Source organism: Felis catus, chromosome C1 (genome assembly GCF_018350175.1).
Source record: "Felis catus isolate Fca126 chromosome C1, F.catus_Fca126_mat1.0, whole genome shotgun sequence".
Taxonomy (NCBI): Eukaryota; Metazoa; Chordata; class Mammalia; order Carnivora; family Felidae; genus Felis; species Felis catus.
Window position 1 is genome coordinate 178,383,254 of NC_058375.1, and position 16,074 is coordinate 178,399,327.

The 16,074-nt window shown below is 40.1% G+C and overlaps 1 long non-coding RNA gene across 1 annotated transcript; it reads right to left on the bottom strand.

Annotated features, from left to right (window-relative positions):
- Nucleotides 1–268: 268 nt before the first annotated feature.
- Nucleotides 269–16,051, bottom strand: LOC123378932. Its single transcript, XR_002744894.2, has 3 exons — nucleotides 15,896–16,051; nucleotides 14,286–14,379; nucleotides 269–3,556 (listed from the first exon to the last, which is right to left on the bottom strand). It is a non-coding gene; the product is annotated as an uncharacterized LOC123378932 (long non-coding RNA).
- Nucleotides 16,052–16,074: the final 23 nt, after the last annotated feature.

Sequence of the window (16,074 nt, forward strand, 5' to 3'; positions counted from 1 at the left end):
AAGAATGGGCTGTAATGGTCAAGGAGATCTGGCCTTAAATCCTGGGGTCAGAACTGTTCAATATGTGACTCGTTGCATTTGTTTCTTGGTTCGTTTGTTCATTTGTTCATTCATTCAGTCACCAAATATACGCTTATTAAAAAATTACCAGGGTGCCTGGGTGGCTTGGTCAGTTAAGCATCTTACTTCGGCTCAGGTCATGATCTTGTGGTTCATGAGTTTGAGCCCCTCATCAGACTGTGCTGACAGCTCAGAGCCTGGAGCCTGCTTCATATACTCTATCTCCCTCTCTCTCTGCCCCTTGCCCACTCGTGATCTGTCTCTCTCTCTCTCTCTCTCTCTCAAAAATAAATAAATGTTAAAAAAAAATTTTTTTTAATTACCATTTATGAAGCATTGTGCTAGGAACATAATTTGTTTCAGAGAAAATGCCTAAATAGTTGATTACAATATCCTTTGTAATCGTTACTACAGAAATATGTACCAATAGCTGAGATAGCAGTGCAGAGGGAAAGAATCACTCCAGAGAGGCCAGAGAAGAGTGAGGGGAGAGAGGTGGTCATAGAGGCTTCATAGATAATGCAAACAGCATTTGAGCTAGGTATGCGTAAGTATGAAACCCCTGAAATTCTAAACAGAGTGAAAAACATGACCAAAATCAAAAAGGAATAAAAGTCCACTTTGCATGTGAGTATAGTTGTGCATAGTTTGATATGACTGGAACATGGCTTCACGGCGGTAGGTGGGGAGTTTCACTCTATGCTATGAATCTTGGTCCTTCACCCAGTTGGCCAGTGACCCCTTGGCCACCATATTAGTTTTCCTCTTTAAGTCTATGTTTTGAATGGCTGAAAACCCAGGTGTATTAGTGAGGTGCTTTCAGGTTTCAAGGAGCACAGCACAAGGCATGTTTCTGATCCTGGATGATTGGAATTTATTACAAAGGTACAAAAAGAAATTAGGAGGCGAGGAAATGGAGCCATTTTAATGGAACAATCAGGCCTCAGGAAGAAGCAGAGCATTGTTCATCAGTCCCTAGGACCACAGAGCAATTCTAATGTCCCAAAAGCAATACTGGGGTTGTTGTCATATAGATGGGAATTCCTCTTGCACAAGATACCCTTCCATTCACTTGATTCAGCTTCTTTCTTCTCTGTTTCTTCCTCCTGCTGTTATTACTGCCCTCTGGCTAGTTTATTTATCTCATGAATTTTATTTACTCATTGCCTCTATTAGCTCATGGAGTTGGCTTAGTCTCTGCTTAGTTTTCTGGTTCCTATTTCACTTTGCTTGGAGCATCTCTCTGTGTGCTTTTGTACAGAAAACAGTTAATAAAAGGCCCCGGGACTGCTGTTCTTAGAAAGACCTGCTTGCAAGGCTGGCCCTTGACTAGCATCTGAGAACTTAGGTTTCAGGAGGGTTCTGACCATTTGCTAAATGGTAAGAGTAGCTCAAGCTGCCTCAACTGTTTGTGCAAACAGTAATGGCTTATGCTAAATACATACTTTCCTTCTGGCAGTCAGGAATTTGGCATGGACCAGGACAAGGACACCCATGTAACCAATCCTCAAAAAAACCTTGGGTGCTGAGTCTGTAATAAGCTTCCCCGGTAGAGAGCATTTCATACCTGTTGTCACAGTTTGTCACTGGAGGAAATAAGTTCCTCTTGTGTGACTCCACTGAAGATTCTCGGAAGCTTGTACTTGATTTCCTCCACATTTTGTCTTATGCACTTTTTCCCTTTGCTCTGCATCCTGTTACTATTTTAGCCATTAAGTCTGACTGTACGCTGAGCCCTGTGAATCCTCCTAGCAAATTATTGAACCTGGGGGTGACCTTGTGAACCCCTGACACAACTTTGCCTTCAGACTCCTAAAGAAAGCGTATCTTACACTCCACTACCCAGTCCTTATTATAGTCTAATCTCCGGCTATCTCCACATCCCCATCTCCTATCACTCCCCCAGCTCCTTTTCTAGTTACGCCAGATTCCTACTTCAAACATTCCAAACATGCTCCTGCTTTAAGGCCTTTGAAGTCACGGCTCTCTTGGCCTGTGCCTTTTCCCCTAGAACTTCGTGGCTGTTCCTCACCTCATTCGTGTCCTTGCTCACATGTCACCTACCTAAAATAAATATCCCTTCCTACCCACATGCCTTAACTATATATCCCCTTGCCTACACCAATTATTCATAGCACAAAATCAGTATTTTACAATATACTGTTTATTGCCTATCTTTCCCAACTAGAGTTTATTAACTGAAGGAAGGCAGGGACTTTGCTTTGTTTACTACCCTATTTTTAGTAGCTAGAACAGTGCTTGGCTTGTAGAAAGGACACAATGTATACTATGTTTGCAGAAGGAACGAGTTAATAAATCATACATCTCTGTTGGGCATATATCTCATACCAGGCCACATTACATGCCTTTAGGTCAAGCCCTGTGATAGAGACTGCTGATCACCCATCAGTATCTACTCTCTCCTTATTTTGTAGTAATAGAACTCCGGATTTTTGGCCAGTCACATGGCCACCAGTACATTTCCCAATCTCCTGTGTTGATAAGTATGGCTATGTGACTAAGTGCAGGCCAATGGGATATAAGAGGAAGATGGATGTGTAACTTCCAGAAAATATCCTTAAATAGAGTGGGTTCTATTTTTCCTCCCCCTCTCCCTTCCTGTTGGGTGGAATTGGTTGTGATAATTGAGCTTTGGCAGCCATACTGGATCATGAGGCAACCTTAAAAATGGGAGGTACTGTTGCTCAATGGAGCAACAGATAGAAGGGGCCAATACCAATCCTGAAGAACCTACCTCTGGACTTTGACAAGAGCCAGAAATAAACTTCTATCTTGTTTAAACCCAGCCATGTGGGATTTTGTCTCACTGGAATGTGGTTCTAATCCTAACTAATATAAGCACTAATTTCCAGTCCAACTTCTTACAGCCAGGTGGTGGAGTTACACGGCACAAAGTATGAAACCATATCAACTATTCCATTTGTTTGTTTATTTATTTCTAAAGTTTGTTTGTTTGTTTGTTTAGAGAGGGAGAGAGCAAGCGTGGGAGAAGGGCAGAGAGACAGGGAGAGAGAATCTCAAGCAGGCTCCCTGCAGTCAGCGCAGAGCATGACACAGGGCTCAATCTCACCAACCGTGAGATCATAACCTGAGCTGAAATCAAGAGTTGGACACTTAACCGACTGAGCCACCCAAGCACCCCTATTTAAAGGAAGCTGTGGGCATAACAGGAAGGCTGGCAAGCAGAATGTTATCCTGTGGGAAATGTCAGCTATGGAAAAACATTATAATAATGCTCCCCAATGAGTCACACTTTCCTGTATCCACATGCATTTTTGCAGTATGATGTTGCCACCCTTTCCATCAAGATGCAGAGGCTATCTCTCCACTCCCTTGAATCTGGGTGGGCCTTGAGACTGTCCTTGACCAACAGACGGTGACAAAAGCAACGCTGTGTGAGTTCCAGAGTCTTAGCCGTAAGAGACCTTGTGTGGTTGCTGGCGAGGCCATCAGAAGTCACTCTCAGACGGCCATCCTACAGAATCATAAAAATAAAGCAGTTGCTGTTTTAAGCCACTAAGTTTTGTCAAGATTTGTTATGCAGCAACAGGTACCTGAAAATTAATCTAAATGAATATCTGTTTCTTGCTGCAAGAAGATCCTAAGACAAGTTATAAGTGAAAAGCATTTACATTAGTTGAGTTTGGTAACTTTTAAAGAAAAATATAAAATCTTCAGCTTACACACTTTAGTGTTAAAAATGACGAACACAAGTTTTAGTTAACAATTAAATGCTAAAAAGAAGTAGCACAGGATAGTAGAAAGAATGTTAGGTGAGACATTGGTAGAACTGGGTTACGGTCCTCCTACCATTAAGTAATTTTGCGACCTTAAAACTGTTGCCTAGCCTTTTGGTGTCTCATTTTCCTCAGGTGTAATAGCGGACCACCTTACTGCTCCCTCATTCATTCCAGAATCACTGATTACCTCTAACTTTTGGGAGTGACTACCATGAAGAGTGAGATGAAAGGAGATTTTGACTTTCTACTTCTACATTTATGTGTAGAACTGATTTGATTTAAAAATAAAAACATGGGGGCACCTGGGTGGCTTAGTTGTTGAGTGTCTTGAGTCTTGATTTCGATTCAGGTCATAATCTCAGGGTCAGGGAATGGAGCCCTGCATCACGCTCTGTGCCAAGTGTGGAGTCTGCTTAAGATTCTCTCTCTCCCTCTGCCCCTTTCCCCTGCTCACTCTAATATAAAAAACTAATCAATAAGATCAATCAATAATAAAAACATTGATTAGTTTATAATCCTCAAAGATCATAAAGATGTTGTTATGGGCTGAATTATGTCTGCACCCAAACTGATATGCTGAAGTCCTAATTCCCAGTACTTCAAAATGTGCTGGTTTTTTAAAAATTTATTTAGTTATTTTGAGAGAAAGAGAGACAGAGAGACAGAGAGGCAGAGAGAAAGGGAGATAAGAGAATCCAAGCAGGCTCCACACTGTCAGCACAGGGACCAGTGCAGGGCTCCAGTTCCCCAACCGTGAGATCATGACCTGAGCTGAAATCAAGAGTTGGACACTTAACCAACTAAGCCACCCAGGTGCCCCCAAAGTGTGCCTGTTTTTAAACACAGAGCCTTTAAAGAGGTGATTAAGTTAAAATGAGGCTGTTGGGGTGAGTCCTAATGTAGTCTGACTGGTGTCTTTATAAGGAGAGGACATTTGGGTGCATAAAGAGACACCAGGGATCCCTTCCCACAAACGAAAGATCACGTGAAGATACAGTGAGAAGGTGGCCATGTGTAAGCCAAGGAGAGAAGCCTCAGAAGCAACAAATCCTGCTGACAGCTTGACTTTAGAATTATACATTGTGATAAGGCAAATTTCTGTTGTTCAAACCACCTAGGACTGTAGTATTTTGCTGGGGCGGGCCCAACAAACTAATACAGATATTTCCTGTTCAAAAAGAACTAGTATCTTCAATGGGCACAGGGTCCCTATTCCAAGGTGCTCATGTTCAAATAGGAGAAACATTAACTTTTAATACAATGCAGTAGGATAAATGCTATGGTGGAACCATGTAAAGAGTACTACGGGAGTCCAGAGGAGGGGAACCTAACTGGCTATGGAGAGGGAGACGATGGTAGCTCCAGCAGGGAGAGTTTAGAAAACCTAACCTATGGGTGAGATGCCATCTTCATGTTGAAGGAAGAGTAGGGGATAATAACCATCCTAATTACTGGCCTCTCTGCTGACCCTCTGTGTTTGGTTGTCATATGGAACATTGGTCCTGTATAAACATTTCAAGGATCAGTAAAATCTCAACAAACACACAGACACAAAATGGAAAATGGGAATACTGATGTAGTATTGTCAATGTTGTTTTACTTAAAAAAAAAAAAAAAAAAAGACATGCAATCTACCATTCTCACTGTATCGAAGGCATTTTAACATAAAAAATAGGACGTTATCTCATAATAAAAAAACAATCCTTTAAATTAAATGCATTTAGCTTTAAATTACTTCCACAGGCCTTAGCTTTTGCACTGCATACAAATTAGTAGTCTTATACCAGCATTTCATGGCCACTAGGGTTTCAATGCCACTTTTGTCAGTCAGCTTATGAGCACAATATTTGATTTCTTTGTATGGCAAAAACTCCTGGTTTTTCTCTGCCTATATTTTCCTTCTTCCATAAAAATAGATGGATGGCTACTAGATACATGGCTACTCAGCTAGACTACATCTTTACCCTCTTTTCAAAACTAGATGTGATTATGTGGCTAAGTTTTAGCTAATGGGATGTAAGCTGAAGTAATGTGTTATTTCTGGGTCATCTTGATCTTAAAAGATAAGCCACTTGCCTTAGAATTCCTCTTTGCCTTTTCCATAGGTGGGAGCACTGAATGTGCCCACAACCTAACTTTGACCATAGGGATGAAGAGATTACCTCAGGGAACAGTGAAGCAATAATAAATGGAAGGAGGGTGGATCCTGGAGTGACTCTGGAGTAGAGACTCCCTGCCAAGCTGAACTGCTCACCTTACTGTAACATGAGAAGGACGTGAACTTCCATGTTATTTACGCTCCGCATGTAGATGTATATATACTTTTTGGCATTTCATTTTGGGGACAGCTTGGTCTTTTCCCTAATAAGCAAGTCCTGCTTTCTCTTGCTTTTACCATGATTATTTGCCTTCCAACTTCCCCTTCAGAAGTTTCACGCCACTCCTACGGCTCCTGCCCACAGAGGATATGTGAACAGCTAGGTTACCAGAGAAAGACCCTGACATAATACTCTCCTATCTAGGTGTGGAATTCCCCCAATGGAGAGGGCCAGTGACCTTCTTAGTTCTCTTGAGTAGTTTTTCCAGTTAAGTCTCCACCTTGTTCCCTTTGACCTACTTAGATGGCAGTTAAGGGAACCATTCCCGGGGTGGACTGGCTTACCAATCAATGAACCCAGCTCACCCTCAGGACTTTCCACTATGCCTATATCACTTCTCTTTTCTATCTACCGAACACTGCCTCTTTTACTTTCCGGAGAACTACATAACACACATTCTCTTTCAAATCATTGACATTTGCAGCAAAGAGTTATTGAACAATTACTTCATAAGGTATAACAGAAAATGATGAAATAGGGAAAGTACCTGACTTTTCAGTCTGCTTGGAAAAAACGGACTAAAAGGCAATTATAAATTAAAGTGAAAAGTTGTAGAATTCAAATCAATATAGTATGGCATGGGAATACTTGAAGAAGCACCCAGCCCAGTGTTTGTGGGAGGGAGTGGTCAACAGTTTAGGTGCAGAGAAAGGTGAAGTAAATGTATACACTGGCTGTATAAAACTATATGCCTGTTAAGAATAATACCTAATTTTAAAACTTCAAATAACTTAGAGTACAGAAAGTAAAAAGTGAAAGTTCTTCCCACACACACTGGTTTTAATACCCACTGTGATTTGTTAATATTTGTTTGATGTGTCCTTCCCAATAGATGTGAAAACAGATATACCAATATATACCTATGTAGGGTTTTATTTTTCAAAAATCTAATCATAATATATATATTATTATGCAGCCTCATTTTTTCCCCCACATAATCTTCTTTATCATGTGCATATATTTACCTCATTTTAAAAATAGCTCAGACTTCCCTACTAATGATTCACTAACTTATTGTTAATAAATCTTTTTTTTTGACATACAGGTTGTTTTCCATTTTTGTCCCTTGTCATAGTAGTATTTCAAGGAACATTTTATCCATTGAACTTGGAGATAACTATCAAGAGAAAAAAAACTACAATCTGAAGATCCTATACCTGCCCAAAAAATCATATGCATAAGAGGAAAAAAAAAATTTTCTTGTAAAGTATCAGAAATTTACCTTCTGCTTTTCTTTCTGGGGAATTTACTTGAGGACTCATTCTAGCAAAATCAAAATCAAAGTAAAACTGTATCTCAGGGGAATTTGAAATGTATAAAAACATGAATGAGTAATCAACCCGGTACAATTTAAAAGACCAGAATAGAGAATCAGAGCATGATTCCTGAATGAGGAACTTAAATATTATACATTTTTCTTAATGTCTATTTATTTTTGAGAGAGAGAGAGAGACAGAGGGTGAGCAGTGGAGGGATAGAGAGAGAGGGAGACACAGAATCTGAAGCAGGCTCCAGGCTCTGAGCTATCAGCACAGAGCCGGATGCGGGGCTCAAACCCACGAACTGTGAGATCATGACCTGAGCCAAAGTCGGACACTTAACTGACTGAGGCACCCAGGCGCCCCTGGGAACTTAAATATTATAAAGAAATTGATATTTCCCAAATTAAAATTTAGGCTTCTTTTGATTCCAAAAAAATCCTGAGAGGGGTCTGTTTTTGAATCATGACAGAATTTTCTAGAAAAATAAGTAAGAATGGTTAAAGAATGTCTGTAACAGAGAGCCTGGAGACTGGTATTTGCCTTATCTGATCCTGAAGAATTATGAACATACAATTGTTAAAGCATTTTAAGTATTGAGAATTAGTAACTTAGAAATGATAACCTGGAACTAGAACTTATAAAATATAGAAAGATATTTTAAAGAAATCACAAACTCAAGGAAAAGGAATTGTTTCTTTAATAATGTGGAGAAGAAGAAATATTTTAAAGACTATTTTATTAGAACTTTGCATCACAGCATACATACAGATAGATTAAAGAGTTAAAATTCGACCATAAGAAATTGGGGAAGGTATAGAAGAAAGTTTAGATCATCCCTTCTTGAGGAAGGACTCCCTCAAGTAAAAGCTCAATGGAAGAAACCATAGGAAAAGATAATAGATTTGACCATATGAAAATAAACAGTTACTGTAGTACAAAAAAATTGAGATAGAAGGAAAAGGCAAATCACAAACCAGGAAAGATCTGTAAAACATGTATTGTAAACAAAACAGGGTTACTATCACTTGTCAAAACTCCAACACTGGAGATTCAGTAGGTCTCAGTCTAGTCTGTGCCCAAACCTTCACAGATGGACATGTCTGAAGAAAAAAACACAAAACTACGTGTGGTGGTCTAGCTCTAAATTTACTGTGAATTGCCTTCAAGTAAGAAATCGGTCCTGTTGTAAAATCGTAATACATTTCCCTAGTTCACTCACTGTCCCACATTCCCTGACGATGATTTCATATCCTCTTCCACACTTCAAACTTCCAGCATCTCCTCCCCATCTTCACTCTAAATGGATGATCTGGCTTATTTCACTCAAAAAAGTAGTAGCAACCGGAAGAGGATTTCCATACGCTCACACCACCATGACATTCCACCCACTAGCATCTCCCCTAGTGCTAGAATCTTCCATGCTCCCATCAACCCTTTCACAGGGCCCCTCGCTCCCACCCCTTCTTACCTACTCAAGCACAAGGTGTCTCCAGAAATTCCATCTACTGAATCATTCTCTTCAGCCCACAGTCATGATATTATTTTTCATATATTAAAAAAAAAATCTCTTTTGTTCCATTTTCCCCTTAAGTTATTGGCCCCTTTCTCTCCTCTGCTCTGCAGTAATCCCCCTCAAAAGAGTTAGGCATCCTTGTTTTAGTATTTCCCATTCCTTGACTTCCATTCTCTCTCGACTGGATCCATTCAAGCTTTCACCAGCTCCAGCGTGTAACTGCTCTTGTCAAGGTCAGCCATGACTTTCCTTTTTGCTGATCAACCCTCAGTTTTAGCTCACCTCATCTATCAGCTGCATTTGACACAACAATCACCACCTCTTCATGGAAACATTCGGTTCACCTGGCATCCGGGACACCGCTCTGCTTGCAGTGTTCTTCCTTCTCACAGTTTTTCATGTCTAACGTGGCCATCTGGATCCTTCCACATCCCCCCAACTGTTCCACTTGGTAGTCTTCCCCTTTTCGGTGAGTGACGGCTTTCTTTCCAGTTGCTCAGACCAAAAGTCTGGAAGTCATATTTGATGCATCTCATTTTCTCAAACTCCACTTACAACCAGAGAGTAAGCCTGTTGGCTCTATCTTCAAAATAGACCTAAATTCTTATCACATCTTACCAAGGTCACTGTTTCCATCCTGGGTGCAAGCCACAACATATCTCAAATGGATTTATACAATAATCTTTTAACTGTCTTTCCTGCTTCCACCCTTGCTCCTTTTATTTCTCTATAGTCAGAGTGATCCTGTTAAGTCTGATTAGCATGTGGGTCATTGCTCAAAACATTCCAACAGATTCCTGTCTCAGGGTCAAAGTCCAAGTCCTCCTATATGATATGTCCCCTTCCCATTCATCTTTTACACATTCTCCTTGCTCACTCTGCTTCAGTCACAGCAACCTGCTTACTGTTCCTGGAAAAAGCCAGGCAGCCTGAGCCTTTTCGATGGCTTCCTCTTCTTTTTATCTTTACTCAAATGTCACTTTTCCTGTCCACTCTCACCAGTCATTCCTGCTCAATTCCCTCCCTTGCTTCATTTTCCAACTTAGCATTCATCACCCTCTAACATACTATATAACTTGATTTGGTCTATTGTTTCTGTCTACTCCCATTAGAATGTAAGCTCCATGAAGTCAGAGATTTTTGTATTAATTTTTTTTTTTAACTGATGCAGTCCCAGTGCTGGCACATAGTAGTTGTTCAGTAAAGGTTTGTTGAATAAGTTAATAAACTATGTTTGATGAATATACAAAGGGCAAATGGGGGTATAAATCTCTTCAAAATTCCTAAAATGTCAATTGACAATACATGTCAAAAGTCTTCACTATACATTCAGTAATTTCATTTCTGGAAATTTATCTCAGTGCAGGACTGCTCAAGCTAGAGTAAAGGAAATAGTGTTCCAGAGTATTAATAGGTATGTGGAAAATAAGGAAAATATTTTGGAAAAAAGTCCCTTTTTACCTGCTGTGGTTTAGCATACAGTGATGCCTGAGTCCCACCTTTAGGGATCCTGATTTAATTGTTTTGGACTGGATGTCCCCCTTGTCATGATAATGATTATTACTGAGATCCATTAATTCATTAGGGGCTATAGTGGTACTCTTGTTCACATTTCTGGGCCTGTATTTTTTTCATATACAAAAAGAAGGGGTTAGAGTACATTATCTACATGTAAGCATTCTTCCAACCCAGACACTCCATGGCCACATGGAAAATACTCTTAATTAGGGGTGTGTATGGAAGCATTGGCTGTTTCTTCCAGGTTACTTACTGACATACGTGCCTGCTTGCATGCGTGTGAAAGGAGAGAATGTGCGTGAGCTTTTTAATGCTCTATAGGTTGATTTTTAAAAAAAAAATACTTATTTTTGAGAGTGCAAGCGAGGGAGGGGCAGAGAATCTGGAGCAGGCTCCGTGCTGTCAGCCCAAAGCCTGACGTGGGGCTTGAGCCCACGAATTGTGAGATCATGACCTGTACTGAAGTTGGATGCTCAACTGACTGAGCCACCCAGGCACCCCATATAATGCTCTAAAATAAGAAAAGCATGCAGCTTTTGATCTTGGGGTTGTGAGTTCAAGCCCCACATTGGGTGTAGAGATTACTTAAATAAATAAAAAAGAAAAAAAGATTAAATGGTATAATGTTCTGCAATAAGAAAAGGTATTTATTTTTATTATTGGCAAACCAAGAGAACAAACATTCCACGAAGAGTCATCAAGCCCTCTACCCTAACACGTTCAGGCAGGATGTTACGGGAACCTGTTACATGCTCCTTGTAAGGCCAACTAGAGTATGTTAAGGAATGCGATTCTGAAACCAGGAGAGTTGATTTTGAAAATTACCCCAGATTTATTTATTTTTACATATGTGTTAGTCTATGGGGGCTGCTTTAACAGAATACCATTGACTGGGTGGTTTCTAAAAAACAAATTTATTTCTCGCAGCTTTGGAGACTGGGGAGTCAAAGACCGAGGCACTGGCAGATTTGGTGTATGGTAAGGGCCTGCCTGTCTTTTTGCTGCATCCTCCCAATGGCATAAGGGCTGAAGGAACTTGCTGTGGTCTCTTTTATAAGGGCATCGATCCCATTCATGAGGGCTCTACCTTCTTACCTAATCATCTCTCAAGGGTCCTACCTCCAAATTCCACATTACATTGGGGGTTAGATTTCAATATAGGAATTTGGGGTGTCATATGGGCACCTCCGTCGGTGGCAACATAGGACAAAGGGAACACACCAGCAAGCAGTGCAAGTGACTCTTTTTGAGGCATCTAGACACACAGTATGAAAAAGAATTCTGATTCAACAGATACCTTCTCATGTTCTTTGTATGTGTGATTTGTAGCATTTCCTACAATGTTCCTTTAAGTCTGAGGATTATGATACATACTCCAGTTAGACAAATCTCCCAATAAAGAAATGATTTTTTTTATGAATTCTGAGTTCAGTTGCCAGTAATATTGTTTTCTCAGCTGCATAAACAATAAACTCAGGCAGTTATTTGGACGTGTAGTGCACTTGAAAGAAACTTTTTAGAACACAGAAACCAAAGTTGTTCACGCTATCATTAAAAAGATAATCTAGCTCAGTTGAATTAACCTACTTAGGGATGCATTTCTTCCCAAGAGGAACTACAAAGTTATTCCTCACAAGGGGACTTCACTGCCCCCACTGCAATCAGACATTAGGGATTAAGTAATGTGTAATTTCACTTATCACTATGAACTACAAAGCCTTCAAAAAAAATCCAATTACCCACTTAGATAACCAAAGAAATGCACTTTTAAGGGCAGATAACCTGTTTTACAGATAAAGCTATTTCATGGGAACAGTTTTAAATCGTAGCTCCATAACTTACTATAAAATGACTTCCTGTGTATTATTAAATATATTAATATATTAATAACTTCTTGTATATTAATTATTAAATAATATATTAATAAGTATAAAGTGCTTATAAGTATAAAATGCCTGGCCCATAGCAAATGCTCAGTGTGTTAGCATTACATATTGAAAATATTACTAAACATTACTTATGAGTCTTTTGGTTAAATCTTTTTAAGAAGAGTAAGAAAACACCATTTCTTGCTGATCTTGCCAATTATATTACAAAGTAGATCACCTCTGTAATATGAGAACACTGTAGTTCTTGTTAATTTTTTGTTAGTTTCACCACAGAAGATGTCTAATTTCAAACACTACTGGTCAGCTATTTTCCTTGGCCAGCTATTTTGATGTTGTAATAGTTTTGAATGGATGCATAATGCAACGAAAGTGAAAATGATTTTTGTGATCCCAGAAAGCAAAACACGTAAGTGAGCCTGGGTGTGGGCGGTGGCAAAATTTACAGGAAAACCTTTATCACTGAGGACCCAGATAACCAGAACCTTATGTACAGGATTCTGATGGATATCCTTCTGTATTGTACTGGATCTCACTAAACAATATCTTCTTTACACGGAATGGTGGTCTTGAGGTTCTGGCCATTAGCCTCTCACTGTCTCATAAGTTTATGTTTGGTCTCTGCAAATGAGGAGGGCCTGAGGAACAATAGTCTTAAAAGGAAACTCATGAAGTAATCTTGTGAAAGTAGTAAAGAATCAGCGGTATAATCATTATGACCTAACTGACTCGTCCTCAGTGACAAAGGATCTTTGTTTATTTCATTGAATTGTACATTAGGAAAGATTATCTGCGTGGCAACTGTTGTTTTTCTAGACAGCCCCTTTCTCTTTTTGTTAACCACCACTCTTGAGGAGTGATTGGGCTTCGTTGAAACCAACTGGTCTGGATTGAAGAGTTCCAGCACTGACCACACCATCTTGTTTCTCAGATGTCTTTAATTTTAGCGAATGAAAAAGCACTTGGTTGCCACTTCCTTTCTGAGAACAGCTGAGTTAGTCAGGGAAGGAAGTAGATGTTTGGGCTGAGTTCTCTCCAGTGGGGGTAAGGGCGGGGCTGGGCTGAGGAGCATCAGCTTCTGCTTTTGTGGGGCTTGGTTTCCTAACTGGTTCCTCTTTATCAGTGTCAATAAAATTAGTCTGAGCAGCTCTACTTAATCCCCTTTCTGGGAACAAATGACTGAGGCTGCAAGGAGTGGCTAATTTGCTTTGTCCAAACTCTCGGCTACAGGGTGCCCAACATTCTTAATTGGTTTCCTATCTATTGTTAATCTTTGAAAGATCTTGTCCACCTTTTTCTTTTTTTGAAAAAGGTCTGATTTAAATATTACTTCTGTGAGAACGTTTTTGCCTGTGTTGAAGAACACACCTTTGAGTAAAATCTAAATGAAGCATCAAGTCCCGCTAGATTAACCTTGGTGGAATCAGAGCTTCTGATCTGAAGTGATGGTAGTCCTTGGGAGCCCTGAGGATGGATGTGGTTCTGCCATTACATGTTTCATCATTTGTTTTATTTGATGTTGAAATCATACCTATGAGATTATTTCACACCACTTTCTAGCATTACACCCGTGTCTTTGGCTCTCCAGGCCTTATTTGTCCATGTGATGGGAGCTTCTGCTTCCTTAAGAATGTCTTGTTTCTCCTATTAATCTGATCATTCTGAAACTCTTCTCGGGCTGTAATATATCTATGCCACTTCCTCGCAGATGTTTGGGAAGTGGGAGTTGATCTAAAAATATTAAGAATCAAGGAAAAATTAAGGCTTCTGCCCTGCAAATTCTGACTCTTCTCAACATTTCTGTCACCATCACAAATAGTTAAGGAAAGGATTCTTTAAAGCCCTACAGATGCATCGTACTACTAAAATGTTTAATTCTACCGCTGTAATTTAAGTCTAAAAATTACCTTTAAGCTGGAGGGCTCTGGAGTCAAGATTGCTTAGATTCAAAACTGAGTCTGGCCATTCTCTAGCTATGTGGTCTCTGGTGAGTTTCATCATCTGTAAATTGGGGATAAAAGTTAGCAGTCACCACATAGGATTGATGGAAGGATTAAGCAATCACAGTTTAAGCTACTCTTGTTCTTCTCTTATTATTTTTTTCATGTTTGTTTATTTTTGAGATAGCAGGTGAGTGCACATGTGTGTGCTTGCGGAGGGGTAGAGAGAGAGGGAGACTGAGGATCTAAAGCCAGTTCTGCAGGGACAGCAGAGAGCCTAATGTGGGACTTGAACTCACAAACCTGTGAGATTATGACCTGTGCGAAAGTGGGATGTTTAACTGACTGGGCCACTCAGGCACCCCTTCTCTTCTTTAATAATAAAAAATAAGTGGGGGAAATAGTATTGAGTATCTACTATTTACTAGGCACTGGTTAGACTATTTGTGATCCTACGTAATTCCCTGAGGCCAGCTTCATCTTTCAGATTTTAAATTATGACTAGAAAGCTTAATTTTCCCAAAGGTCACACAGTTAAGGAGTTGCAGCCCAGGTTTGTTTCTAAAGCACATGCCTCTCCACTATGTGGGGCAAAGAGGTAAAGAAAACTTTATTCATTTTTTTTCCAGGTTATAATATCTCAGGGTTTCTAACTGCTGTTACAGGATTTTTTGGATGTATAAAAACAAATGCATAACTTGATAGGACATGAAAAGGCAGAGGAAACTTAAATGCACGTTACTAAGAAGCCAATCTGAAAGGGTCACACACTATATGTTGCCAACCATATGACATTCTGGAAAAGCCAAGACTGGGGAGACAGTAAAAAGATCAGCGGTTGCTGGGGGAGAGGGAGGGACACAGATTCTGAGGGCAGTGAAACTACACCGTATGATGCTGTCATGGTGACTACAAGTTATCACACATTTGTCCAAACCCATAAAACATGAAACACCAAGAATGGGCCTTAAGGTTAACTATAAACTTTGGGGGATAGTGATGTGTTAATGTAGGTTCATCAACCATAACAAATGTACCACTCCACGGGGGAACATGAAAATGGGAGAGGACAAGCACGCATGGGAGTAGGGGATATATGTGAAATCTCTATATTCTCCTTTAAATTTTGCTGTGAATCTAAAACTTTCCTAAAAATAAGTCCATTAAAAAAAAAAAAGCATAGAGAAGAAAAGCAAAGTGACAAAGGGGTGACATGTACGAGGGGAAGGGGAAGGAAAAATAAGAAACTTGCAAAGGAATTTAACTACTTATCTGCCTACTATTACAGTGCCAAGGTGCCAAGACCAGGTCAGATGATTGGTGTTCAAGTCTTGCTTGCTCACAAGTTGCTGGGTGACTTTCAACAAAATATCTCACCGTTCCGGACCTCAATTTACATATGCTTAAAAAGAGGCGGTCGAATTAATCTTCAGTTCCCTTGTGGTACTAAAATTCCAGCATTGTAGCTAAAGACCCATCCCTGCCTATTTTGTTTTTTTTTTTTTTCCTTCCACCCAACTAGTTACCCAGGCCTAAACCTGGACTCAACTGCACACTTTTTTTTTTTTTTAACGTACCCACTGGGTCCTAACACAGCAACTGCTCCTTGTGACCACGGGACTAAACGGCCGGGGTGGACGGTTGAACTCTGAGCGAGAGCAAAAATACCCTCAAGTTGGACAGCGAGCACTAGAAACCGGCACTGGGAAAATTGCAGGGCAAAGCGGACGCGGCGCAGCGACGGCGGAAGCAGGAA